At 40.1% G+C, this 12,753-nt stretch overlaps 1 long non-coding RNA gene across 1 annotated transcript in view; it reads right to left on the reverse strand.

Annotated features, from left to right (window-relative positions):
* Positions 1-6,587: 6,587 nt before the first annotated feature.
* The window catches only part of LOC130905104 (uncharacterized), a 37,970-nt gene continuing 31,804 nt past the window's right edge, over positions 6,588-12,753 (reverse strand). Inside the window, exon 5 of the long non-coding RNA XR_009061033.1 lies at positions 6,588-6,899. This is a non-coding gene — a long non-coding RNA (uncharacterized LOC130905104). The remainder of the gene's footprint in view (positions 6,900-12,753) is intronic.

The raw sequence follows: 12,753 nt of genomic DNA on the forward strand, positions 1-12,753 counted from the left end.
AGGGTCATTCAAGTTTGAAAATATGTTATTAATTAAATTAGCATGCGCTGTTAATATTGTAAAATTATTTTAGGTAAAAAAAAAGTGAAGTTCACCTGCGTATGATGAATGAGCAGCACTAACGCTAACTCAAGTATCACTTCAGTACTGGAAGCCCACAATAAATATATTCCTGTAATCTAATTCATTCAAGTTAATTTGAGTACTGCCAACTCAACGTAAACAATTTACTATAATCCAATAATTAAAGTTAATTTGAGTCATTAAAACTTGAACTAATTAAGCATCTAAGTAACATAAGGTAACATAAATTATGTTTTCTAAGGCAGCAAATTTGCTTTTTTCTTTTGTCTTTTTTTCTTTGGGATATATAATATTTTACAGTGTACACACACATGCGTGCAGAATCGTCATGCAAACATATAACAGGCTAAGCAGAAGGCAAATTTGACTGTAACGGCCGATTAGCCTTCAAACCTCAGATCAATTGCCCCTTCAACCTGATGCGCAATTGAACAGCATCGCCAATTCATAAGGTGTCCTTGGGTGTCTTATAGACATATATATATAGATATTGATATGTGCACAGCAAGCACGCACACAGAAACGCAGTCATACACAGAGATTTAAAAAAAAAAAAAAAAAAAAAAAAAAAAAGAGGAATGAAAAACAATAAATAAAGCAAGACGCCACTGGGCTGGTGTGACCATTAAGTAATAAATTATTCCAGACGACATTGGCCGAGACTGAGGGAGAGTGTGTGTCGATTGACTGTAGATGAGGGACGCGGACGGGAGAGATGAATGAGGAGTGGAAAAACCTCCCCCCAAAAAGAAAAGGGCACGGGAAATGTGAATGGGCATCAGGGGGACACGGAGGAAATAAAGGACAGGTGTTGTTTTCCTGCTAAAAAAGGGTCACACATGAAAAACGGAAGAAATGGAAGGCTCGTAAAGACATGCTAGTCGTAAATTCACATCTACCAGTGATAGGTATCAATGCCTCCTTTGACCCTGACAAATTGCAAAACAGATCAATGGCAGAGTTGGCAATAGTCAAAATAGGTTTTGTTATGTGTTTTTTAGTGCAGCCGCTTTTAGCTTCATATATATGTAGAAACACACGCATTCTCTCCACCCTGCCCCCTATGGATTGCCCTATCAATCATCCGCCCATGAAAATCTCTCCTCCCACCAGTGCACTTCATTTCTATGCCTCGCTTGTGTCACTTTACGGCCGCCATCCATCTCGCCTAACCCCGTCCCCCCATGGCAGGTGAGCATGCATGGTGCCCTCTCTTTCATATGCCGCGGCTTTTCAGACTCAAAACTATAGTCACCTAATGGTACGCCACTCCTCCTTGTCCCCATATTCGCCAAAACATACATCGCCCTTCAACCTTTTTTAATCTTTATCTCGTCTTTGCAAATGCTTATCATTTCACATCAGTATTCATCACAGCCCTCCTGTATCATTAGAAAGGGCTTTATCGACAAAGTGATAGGCTCTATGTGGAGAATGTTAAAATCAGTGGAACAAATAAAGCGCGGGTGGACAGGTTAGACAGACCTTCATTTTTGAGATGGCAGTCAACTAAGAATGGGAGCACGACTCAACTTTCTTAGAATAAGCAGCTGAAAATAACAATACAATGCCATGTTTTGTTTTCTTATTGTTAATTGCATAAAAAAAACCTTTACAGATGAAAGGAATGAAAATGAATTGAATGATTTAATTTTCCCCATGATTTTATGTGTTTCAGAATAAGAAGGCTGTTTTGATTTGGCATCTATATTGGTATGAAAAAGTATCTGAACATTTTGGAATTTCTCACATTTCTGCATAAAATCACCATCAAATGTGATCTGATCTTTTTCAAAATCACACAGATGAAAAAACAGTATCTGCTTTAACACTAGAAGTCCCATGGGTGTCCCATTTTGGGACACCCTGACTGACTAAACCTGACTGACTGGTTTGGCCCTTCCTAAGTCAGGCTACTTTCTCTTTACTTGCAAATTCAGCCATTAGCTGAGGAGGGGGTTGGGTGAAACCTTCCTGAGTCAGGCTACTTTCAGACACTGTTACTTCTAACTTGACACTAAACTGCTAAACTTCTGAGGATATTCTAATAATAGTATTTTAATAATTCTAGTTTATTCGGATGTATTTGTTTGAATACCCTCTACATGTTAAAAAAAACCATTGTTGAAAAGATCAATTAACAATTTGCTGTGGATATACATTGATATACATAGCTATTTAGAAATACTACAACTAAGCACACCAAGCAACAGTGGTAAAAAGAAAAGCATCTGGCATGAAATTGCTGAAAAAATATGCAAGATTAGGAAATACCATTCTTGGTTCAGAAACAAACCATCATTCAGGTTTCATACAATGGTGTAAATATTACATTTCATTTGAAACCAAATTAAATTAAACTGAAGTAGTGCTCCACATCTATGTGCATGTGTTGTGGACCGTTCCATTAGTTACAAGTGTTTGTTTTGTTTGCTTTGCTTAAATTAAATGAAACAAGCTTGATACAGTACATCCAAATAATATTCTAAGAGCTGATGACCAGTATTATCTACTCTCAATGTGTTTCTTCAGTCAGAAAAGTAATAGTTGAAAAAGATTAATCACGATAAAAAGTGCACTAATTAGCAGGGGTGAAAGTGGCTAGAATTTCTTGCCGGAACTCCCCGACGAGAAGGTCGCCACGGAGCCAGAAATTTTATATATTTATTAGGGCTGTCAAAATTATCGCGTTAACGGGCGTTAATTAATTTTTTAAATTAATCCCGTTAAAATATTTGACGCAATTAACGCACTATACCCGCTCAGACAGATTTAAATGTCAGTACAGTGAAAGGCCAACTTGTTAATTGTGTTTTATGGAGTTTTTCCGCCCTCTGCTGGCGCTTGGGTGTGACTTGCATATGTTATGTGGCGTAATGTCGCCCTCTGCTGGCGATTCAGTGCAGCGGATTATTTGGGTTTTGGCGCGCTTTTCTGACGTGATTATATGTCGACGTGAACTCACACTAATAGACAGTGCTATTCAGACCAGCTAACGTCCGCATCCAGTATTCAGTGACAGTTCTCATAGCCCCATCACACTGTTTGTGTCTAATACATGCATCGCTGAGTCATATTCCTCCTTTGTTTATATTCATGAGCATTAGATAGTTATTGATGATGTGTATTTGAATTTGTTCACATATATGGTGAAATGCAGTTACATTGTTAGATGCTTGTGAGCTAATTGGCTAGTGCTACTGCTCAAATGGACACGTGTGTGTACATTTTATGTTATTTTGTGATTTATGCAAGTTATTGACACATTGCCTTGTTATTTTCAGTTTTACAAAAATACAAGAAACGTGCTCCTGTCAAAAAGAGATGACTTCAGTAAAGCCCATGCAACTTTGCCACACCGTCTGATTTCTTTTTGGAACTTATGTTCGCTATCTGTCAATTTGTGTACTCACACACATTGAGGACAGAATAGGGCTACTAGTTTATTTTTTGATTGAAAATTTTACAAATTTTATTAAAACGAAAACATTAAGAGGCGTTTCAATATAACATTTTATCCATGGATCACTTTAACAGAATGTTAATAATGTTAATGCCATTTTGTTGATTTATTGTTATAATAAACAAATACAGTCCTTATGTACCGTATGTTGAATGTATATATCCATCTTGTCTTATCTTTCCATTCCTACAATAATTTACAGAAAAATATGGCATATTTTATAGATGGTTTGAATTGCGATTAATTGCGATTAATTACGATTAATTAATTTTTAAACTGTAATTAACTCGATTAAAAATTTTAATCGTTTGACAGCCCTAATATTTATTTATTTTTCTTTCATTTTTATTGGTTTTGGCACAGTTATTTCTATAACACATACAAAAACTGATTTTCATTCTAAATTGTATTTTTTTCAATGATTTGCAAAATAAAAGTTAACAAAAACAGCAATAACCCCAACTCCCATCTCCTAATTTTTATTTTCTCTATATTTCGCCTAACATAAATGAACAAATAAAGTGCACATTGACAGCTAAGATCTTCTGAACCTCCCCAACAGAGCAAATAAAACTAAATATGATAAATAAGCCTCCTCATCTCTTTTCTTGCTCTTAAAGATTTGATCCATTTTATGTTGCATTGCCCTTTTTTTGTTGCATCAATTCAACAACTTTTTTATTTATTTATTTATTTATTTATTTATTTTTTGCTGTTCCAGAAAACATGCACATTTGAACCAATCAGAGCTAACTATCTCTGCTGATCACATGTTGTCAATGCACCATGTACCAGTACAGCATTCCGGCCCTGAATCTTATACCAGAACTGCTTTCTGGCCCTGAATCTTATACCGGAACTGCGTTCCTGACCGTTCTGGCCCACTTTCACCCCTGGTAATTAGGGATGTAATAAATAAAAAAAGGACAACACTTATTGTAATGTTAGTTTATTGTTCATTGTGTTTATTCATTTGTAATGTTTGTTTTGTTTTTCAGTTTTGCCAAACACACAAGAGCACTTAGTGCACTTTTTATCGTCGCTTTCGGTTACGTAACAACTGGCCGAACGGACTTATGACGTACGTGAGTGTGAAGGGGTGTTCCAATTCGTAGGGCTGACGCTTCAAGCCCTACCCCTTATTGCTCCGTTTGACGGGCCAAGGGGTAGGGGTAGAAAATAGAAATGGGATTGGGCCGGCGGTGCATCAGTAATGGCCCCATTTACAAAACAAAGGCTACGATAGGCTTGGGGGTGATCCCAAAATGGGACACCCTTGGTAAGATTAGGGAGCACCAAAACCCCTGGTTCTTCTAGTGTTAACTAAAACCACCCAAACATTTATAGGTTTTCATATTTTAATGAGGATAGTATGCAAACAATGACAGAAGGGGGAAAAATGAGTAAGTGAATCATCACATTTAATATATTGTCGCCCCCTCTTTTGGCAGCAACAACCAGACGCTTCCTGTAGCTGCAGATCACTTAAAAGTACAGGCGTGCAAAATTGAGTTGCTAATAATACTACTACTACTACTACTAATAATAATAAAAACACATATCAATTGCATATTAAATACAATTTAAATAAAAATTAAATGCCTCCTTTCTGTTTGCAGCCTTCTGAGATAAATGTCAAAATTAGCTTCGTACACAGGCAAATAAATTTAAAAATAAAAAACAATGATGAATCAACCAAACATTCAGGCCTTGGAGTAGCTAGAAAAAGTGCATAGAAAATGTATTTACTGCTCATTTGGGACGCACTGATCTACTCTGATGTGCCCAAGCCAGACAACTGGCATCTTTTATTGGATGCCAGTTCATCAATGTCAGGGCTCAGGGTTTGAGCTGAGGAAACCTTCATTATCGAACAGAGGTGTTCGTCAATCAGACGTCTCCTGTGAGACGTTTTCGTCATCTTCATTGAGGAGAAAAGTTGCTCACATAAATGCTACCAAACATGAAGAGCAATTGAGCCGTCTCTCACCTGTCCAAAAACGTTCTATTTTCTGCCTTTCTTTTCACCATTTCTTGGTTGGGTAACACAGTGACAGCTGTAGTTTGAGGTCGCAGTGTGGTCCAGGGGAGATGAACGGTGATACAGAGTCCACCAGGGGTTTTAGCCGAAGGAGTGTGCACGACCACCACCTTTTTAATACATCCATGACCGCTAACATAGACTCTACTGACACAGAGGAGGGGGCGTGTCTCCCTCTGTCGCGTTGTTTAAACGTGCCAAAACGACAGCAGAGCATCATGGGATTTGTTGTATAAGTGGTAAATGTGGCATTACAGCGCTGCCGCCGTGTAATACCGGTGGGCCAGCTCTAATATTAATTTGAAATTGCCTCGCGGGCCAAATATAAATACACTGTGGGCCAAATTTAGCCTGTGGGGCAGAGTTTGACACCTATGAATCAATGATTGTAGGTTGTCCAGGCCCCGAGGCAGCAAAACAGCCCCAAATCATGATGCTCCCTCCGCCATGCTTCACACTGGGGATGAGGTGTTGATGTTGGTGAGCTGTTCCATTTTTGCTCCTCCTGATTATTATGCACTGAACTCTTGGCATCATCTTTTGTGGACGGCCACTCCTTGGGATAGAAGCAACAGTGCCAAACTCTCCATTTGTAGACAACTTCTCTGACCATCGTGTGATGAACATCCAGACTTTTAGAGATGGATTTGTATCCTTTCCCAGCTTTATACAACTCAACAATCCTTGATCGCAGAGACAGTTCTTTTGTTTGTTTTATAGTGGGCAGGGCAGCTTTAAACCACTTATCAGTGATTGAGCACACACCTGATTTAAATTGTTTGGTAAAATTGGTTTCAATTGCTCTTCAAGTCTCCTTAGGCAGAGGGTTCACTTACTTATTTTCCCCCCTTCTGTCATTGTTTGCATGCTATCCTCATTGAAATATGAAAACCTATAAATGTTTGGGTTGTTTTATTTAAAGCAGACACTGTTTTCACAACTGTGTGATTTTGACAAAGATTTTAGGCAGAAAAGTGAGGAATTCCAAAAGGTTCAGATACTTTTTCATACAGTACAGTAGGAACCAAGAACAATAGTCTTCACCCAAATGCCAAAGTAAAAGAGCAATTGCATGAATACCACTAGGGGCTAATTATGGCTCTTTCCAGGACGGGGCAGAAAAAAATCAATAAAGTTGGTTTTAATGACATTGTTTGGTCATATCATATAATTAAGTATATAAAAAATACAAAGAACAATGTACAGACCTTAGTTCTTGCAAAAATTAGCCAGCCAGATCTGTCTCCTTCAAGTGAGCATACTTGAACTGTACCGCACCACATATGCTGCTTGGTTAATGGTGAGTCCACCCTGTCATGACAACAAATGTAAGACGTGACAGCAGGGACATCTACATTATTTGCTAGAACAGAGCACACAGTGGAGAAAAATGCAAGTGCCATAAAAACAATACAATAATGAGTTTTTGTCGTTATGCCTCAAGCCCAAACAAATGTACATTTTTCGCCAGGATGAACATGGATGAAAAATGTTTGAGTATATATTTATATATTTTTTACTACAAAAGTTATTTAGCCTATAAGCCCATTAAAGGGAGAGTTATGCTTCCGCGGCAAACCTGCGCCGTCAAGGAAGACCCGATTTACGACCCTCCGCCGTAGCCTCTCTTGTTCCTTCACAATTTTCTGACTTCACATCGCATCAACGCGTACCACGTGGTCGAAATGGAGTGTGATTGGTCCGCTCAGGCTGTTCTTTCCGGTTCAGCGCAAAATCACCGCCATTGTCAAAAATGATTTTTCTGCACGCAAAAATGTACCAAGCCGACGAGAGCGTCAACGAAGAGCAAGTACGACAACTTCTACAATGTCTCGTCAAGACACGATGAAGATTGCCAAATGGCAAGCAATTTGTGGACAGAGATAAGGGGCTAGAGGTCAGCGAATGCATAAAAAAATGGAAGAACCACCGAGACAAGTATGTGTGTGTTCGGAATCGAATGGCCACACAAAGCGGTGACCCAGTTGGCCAAAAACTGCCAGCTTTTTATCACTTAATGTCGTATTTTTGGTTGGTGCACTTCATCATTTATTGTGTACGTATGTTTGCTGTGAGTCTGTGACCTATTTATGTGTCACACTTCAAGCATGTGAAGAATAAAGCACAGGTTTGGTGTCAAATGAATTGTTTTGATGTTTAATTTTCAACTAGACCAGACATGTCCAAAGTCCGGCCCGGGGGCCAAATGCAGCCCTTGGTCAAATTTCATCCGGCCCCCAGCTTCTGTGATAAAATCAATAACGTCTGGCCCGTACTTAATAAATTGGTCAGCAGAACTGTTACCAGCATATGAAGTAGCTTAGACACTAAATGTACCCACTAAAAGGCAGGCAGCACTCTAAGCAACATTACCCTGTGTGACCCTTGACTTCCAATTTTCTAAAATGGCAACAATCAACAACAAAAACGTTGACTGCGACGGCCGACGCTTCAAGGATAGGTGGAAATTTGACTACTACTTCACTAAAATATGTAACAACTGTGTCTCAGAGACACTCGCTGTTTTTAAAGAGTTCAATGTGAGGCGATATTACCAAACAAGACAAGCTGACATGTACGACAAGATTACAGGGAAGATACGCAGCGAGAAATTGAAGCAACTTGAAGCTAGTTTAATTTAACAGCAGCCGTATTTCACAAGAGCCCGATTATCGAAATAGAACGGCACAAAGGCTAGTTGTGAGAATGTTGAAATTATTAATTTAAAAAAATAATAAAGCAAATGTGACACACAGAATGGTTTGCTAAAATTTGCTTAAATATATAAGTAATATAATAATAATATAATACGGAAAGGACGTCAGCCAAGGTCGGCCCCCCTCAATTTTACCACACCAAATACGGCCCCCTTTGCAAAAAGTTTGGACACCCCTGAACTAGACAGTTCACACACTTGATACATCATCACTGATTGAGAGTGCCTTGGTGCTTTTATGATAACGTGTTTACCATCAAGGCTTACAACGCAGTTTGGGAAGTTCCACCGCCACTAGAAATCTGCTTCCCACTGGTTGGTTGTAGGCAAAAAAAAAATCGGGCTGGAGGGCTGTCCACAATTCTTTGCAGACCTTGGACAAAACGCAGCACACAGTGCTAGACGCCAGTTTGAAGCTAGCCGCCACAGCTTGCTGGCTTCCACCCGAGGCATCAACAGACCGCCTCCAAAACGGTCCTCTCAGTCGCCTGTGCCTCAACATTTGTAAGATCAACATTTGTAGCTCAATGTTGATGAGCTAAAGATCCACATTCAAATGTTTTAGCTCCGTTAGCATTTTAGCATAGCAATGTAACCGGAAGAAAACTAGAACTCGTCAATAGTCCCCCAGAATCCTACAAACACAACACCACACCGCTCTAGTGGCTTGGCGGCGAATTATAGAGAAACGCCGCAGAACTATCGAATGCTCATTGACGCCGTAGTCGCTTTGCCGTCACTGCAACGCAGTAGCATAACTCAGGCTTTACAATAGGGGTTGTGCAAATGCTGAGGCCTTAGTCTAACAAGCACACGACCATCTTTGCCTCTATTTATTTTGCCTAGTTCTTTTCCTCCTATCCCGTGACAGTCCAGCTGCAAAGAAAAATCTCAAACAAGGTCAGCCAGCAGACATTTATCCCCTTCGAGGACTCGCGCCGGCATGTCAATTCAACATAAGAAGCATGAGTGCATACAATTACAAAGGCAAACCGTGATGGATAAACGGAGCATGAAAGCGTCTGGAGGCAGGCAGTAAGCAGGCTTGCGATAAAATAAAGTGCCGTACAGGCAGATCCTTATCAAGAGCTGGGAGCGTAGTGTGCTCACACTTCATGTTTAGTAGGGTATCTGCCACCAGAAGCAAAAAAACACCCCAAAAAAAACAACCTACTTTGAGGTGCGTGTAATTTATGTTAACCTTGGAAGTAGGTTGGTGTCTTGTTGCGGGATCCACTCTCTAATTACATGTCTTTGTGATTACTTTATCTACCTGGACTGTTGTCTCATTTGTATTTATTAGTTTTTTATACTATGCCCAAACTGTGTCACATGGCAGCTCTATTTTTCTCAAAACTTGCCTTGTGAGATTTTGAATAAGGAATTCTCGAAGGTGTACGCAGGTTTAGTATAGTTTACTTAAGTGCATATGGCAAAGTAACGGGTAGATATTTCCCAAAAAGCAGTTTCATCACAATTCAATCACATCAGCTGCAGTCGTTCTGCACACTGTGGGTCCTATTATTGTAGACCAGGGTTGCTCAAGTCCAGTCCTAGAGAGCCCCTATCCAGCTTGTTTTCCATTTCTCCCTCCTCCAACACACCTGACTCAAATAAACAGGATCATTATCAGGCTCCTGCAGAGCTTGCTGATGAGCTGATCATTTGATTCATGTGTGTTCAAGGAGGGAGACATGGAAAACAAGCTGGATAGGGGCTCTTGAGGACCGGACTTGGGCACCCCTGCCTTAGACTTATGCCATGTCTACACCTAGCAGCGTGGATCTTGCCCTCATAAGACGTGAAATAATAATTACGTCTACACCACGTTTTTTAGACAAAAAAAAAGAAAAAAAAAAGAAAAGCATCCACAGCCAACCATGTTCATTCGCTTTAAAGTACATTCATGAAAATGCGCGAAAAATAATTGTCCATAAACTCTGTCATAATCCCCTTCACATGTGTTCCTCAAGTTGGAGCAATGCTAGAGTTTGTACATAAATGGTAGCAAAAAACACCAGTTATTTTTTATTTTTAATTTTTTTTTAACCAGTCCTGTTCAGCTGCTCGACACGGAGGTCGGAGATTTGAGTGTCCGATGGATCTAAACAGTTTTAATGTATCACATGGGTGTATGACATACATCCATTGTGATCGTTCAGCGTACCTCGTTCATTAGGAGAAAGCAGCGAACAGGAAAAGGGTTATGGGGGAACAAAAGAAAAGAGGGAGAGAGAGACAGAAAAAGGAGGGAAGTGACGATCGGCCCGCCATGATATTAAAGTCATCAGCCATCGTGCTGTGACCCGGGAATTTAACGCCTGCTTTCACGCACACCGCTCCCCGGGAAAATCCCGGACATGATACTAGGACGCGACCGGTGAAATGTCTGCTGAATCTCCGTGTCAGTCGACACGGGAAATTGTTTATACACACAACTGCTGCACGGTTGAGTCCTGCAATATTCCCGGTGTTTCGGAGTATGTGAAAGGGGCTAATGCCTCCTCTGTCAGCTTTTTCAATGATACCCGGTAGCAAGCAAGGTGTCAGGTGATGATGTTATTAACAACAACAACAACAACAAACTTTTTCAACATACTACATATTTAATCCCCGAAGTTAAATATGCTATAGTTTCAATATGTTTCATTTTTACTTATTTTTAATTCATTTGCTCCCAAATTTTTAATTGTTTCAGTGTCCCAAAGACCTATTAATGCGTCTTTTACGTTTTTTTTTTTTTTTTTTTTTTTAACAAGAGACATCTCTGGGTTCTGATTCAATTTAGCTCCAAAGCACAAAGCTGAAAATCCATTTAAAGCAATAAAACTGGCCACTGGATGGCAGTAGCGCATTTGGTAAGACTCGCAACCCGATTCAACGGTAAAGAATGGCCGGGCTGCTCCAGCGAAAGACGACCGAATGGAGAACAACCTAGAGGAGGCCGGGAATGCTAGGTGCTGGACGAACGAGCAGAACGCCATGGACCACGAGCGCAGCGGATGATGCAGTTGAGTCCGTGCTGCTTGCCGAGCAGACCCCGCAGAGACTCAAAAAAATCCATCTTTATGAGACAGGCGGCGATGAGGGAAAAGTTTACCCGGCTGTCGCGGCGTTGTCTCTCAGTTAGTTTTGTGTAAATAAATAGTTACTTTGCTATCAAAAGCTCTATTTGTCTTGTATGTTATTTTGTGAAAGGAAAACAGTATTCAGATGTTTGGGATGTAACTAAAGCAAAAAAAAGCTGTGTTAAAGTCAAAGTTATGTTTGAAATGTATGCTTTCACAAAAAGCTCAATTTCTTTGTTTTTTCATCAGAAATTGGAAAATTGCTCAAACTAAGCTATTTTCTAATGCAGAAAAAAGATAATAAACTTACTTTTTTCGTGCCGAAAAAAGAGCCTAATCTTTCTTTTGGTGGGTTCCATGTTCATAAAGCAATAGAACAGAATTTTCTGTGGGCCTTGCAAAATCAGTCAAAATCCAGTAAAACGGCCGGGAGCGAAGGGGGTTGCACCGGTTAAAAAGGCTGGGAGTGAATGAGTTAACAACAACAACAAAAAAGAATGTACCAAAACACTTCTTTTTCTCTCCTCAACACTGGGGGTTCTGCAGCACCCCACTTCCCGCGCCCTTGTCTGTGCCTTTTGAGACCAGGCTCTCCACACCACAGACTCAACGCCTCTGGGACAAACTGGTTTAATTCCTACCCTCGCTATCGCACATACCTGTTTTGGGGTTCTCAGCCCACGATCATAACAGAATGTGGGGTGGGGGAAAGTAAACAAGTATTGGTCATGCCTGGGTCTCAGCCAGCCTGAAACGCTGCATGTCTGAAAATGTCCGAGTCAAGTTATGGCTAGCAGCTCTGCGATCACATTACACGTTAATGTTGCAGTATTTTACGTGCAAAAGCGGGTCTTGTTTCATGTACTTCGGAATTTGGTAGACCAGCCAGCACTCTTTTACTATGCCTCCAAAGAGGAGGTAAGTTTGCTTCACAAATTCCCCAAACCCGGTCTAAAACACCCATTCGTTTGGCATAGGCTCCATCTGACAGGAAGTAGATACCTACCAAAATAAAACTGGTAACAACACTTCTGCTTGGTCATCCACATATTTTCTAGTGATCATCGCCTATTAGCATGTAAAATAAACACTCGACTACACCAAAAACACAACACAATTCTAGCTAATAATATATTTAATAGAGGCATAAAAGCTCATGCATGGGTGAAATTTAATAATGAGAAGTAAAAGAATATAATTGGAGCACAGACTCGGTGTCATTGTCTAACACCTCCAAAATGCCTTACTCACACAATCTTCTCCCCTGCAGATTGGGAGCTTATCTCTCAGTATTTAATCATCATGGACAGCTAACCTGAACTCCCTCTCATGATGGTGACTCATCTTTCTCTACCGTTCTCTCTCCTCTGTGCTTACCAAA

Source organism: Corythoichthys intestinalis, chromosome 17, assembly GCF_030265065.1.
Source record: "Corythoichthys intestinalis isolate RoL2023-P3 chromosome 17, ASM3026506v1, whole genome shotgun sequence".
Classification (NCBI taxonomy): domain Eukaryota; kingdom Metazoa; phylum Chordata; class Actinopteri; order Syngnathiformes; family Syngnathidae; genus Corythoichthys; species Corythoichthys intestinalis.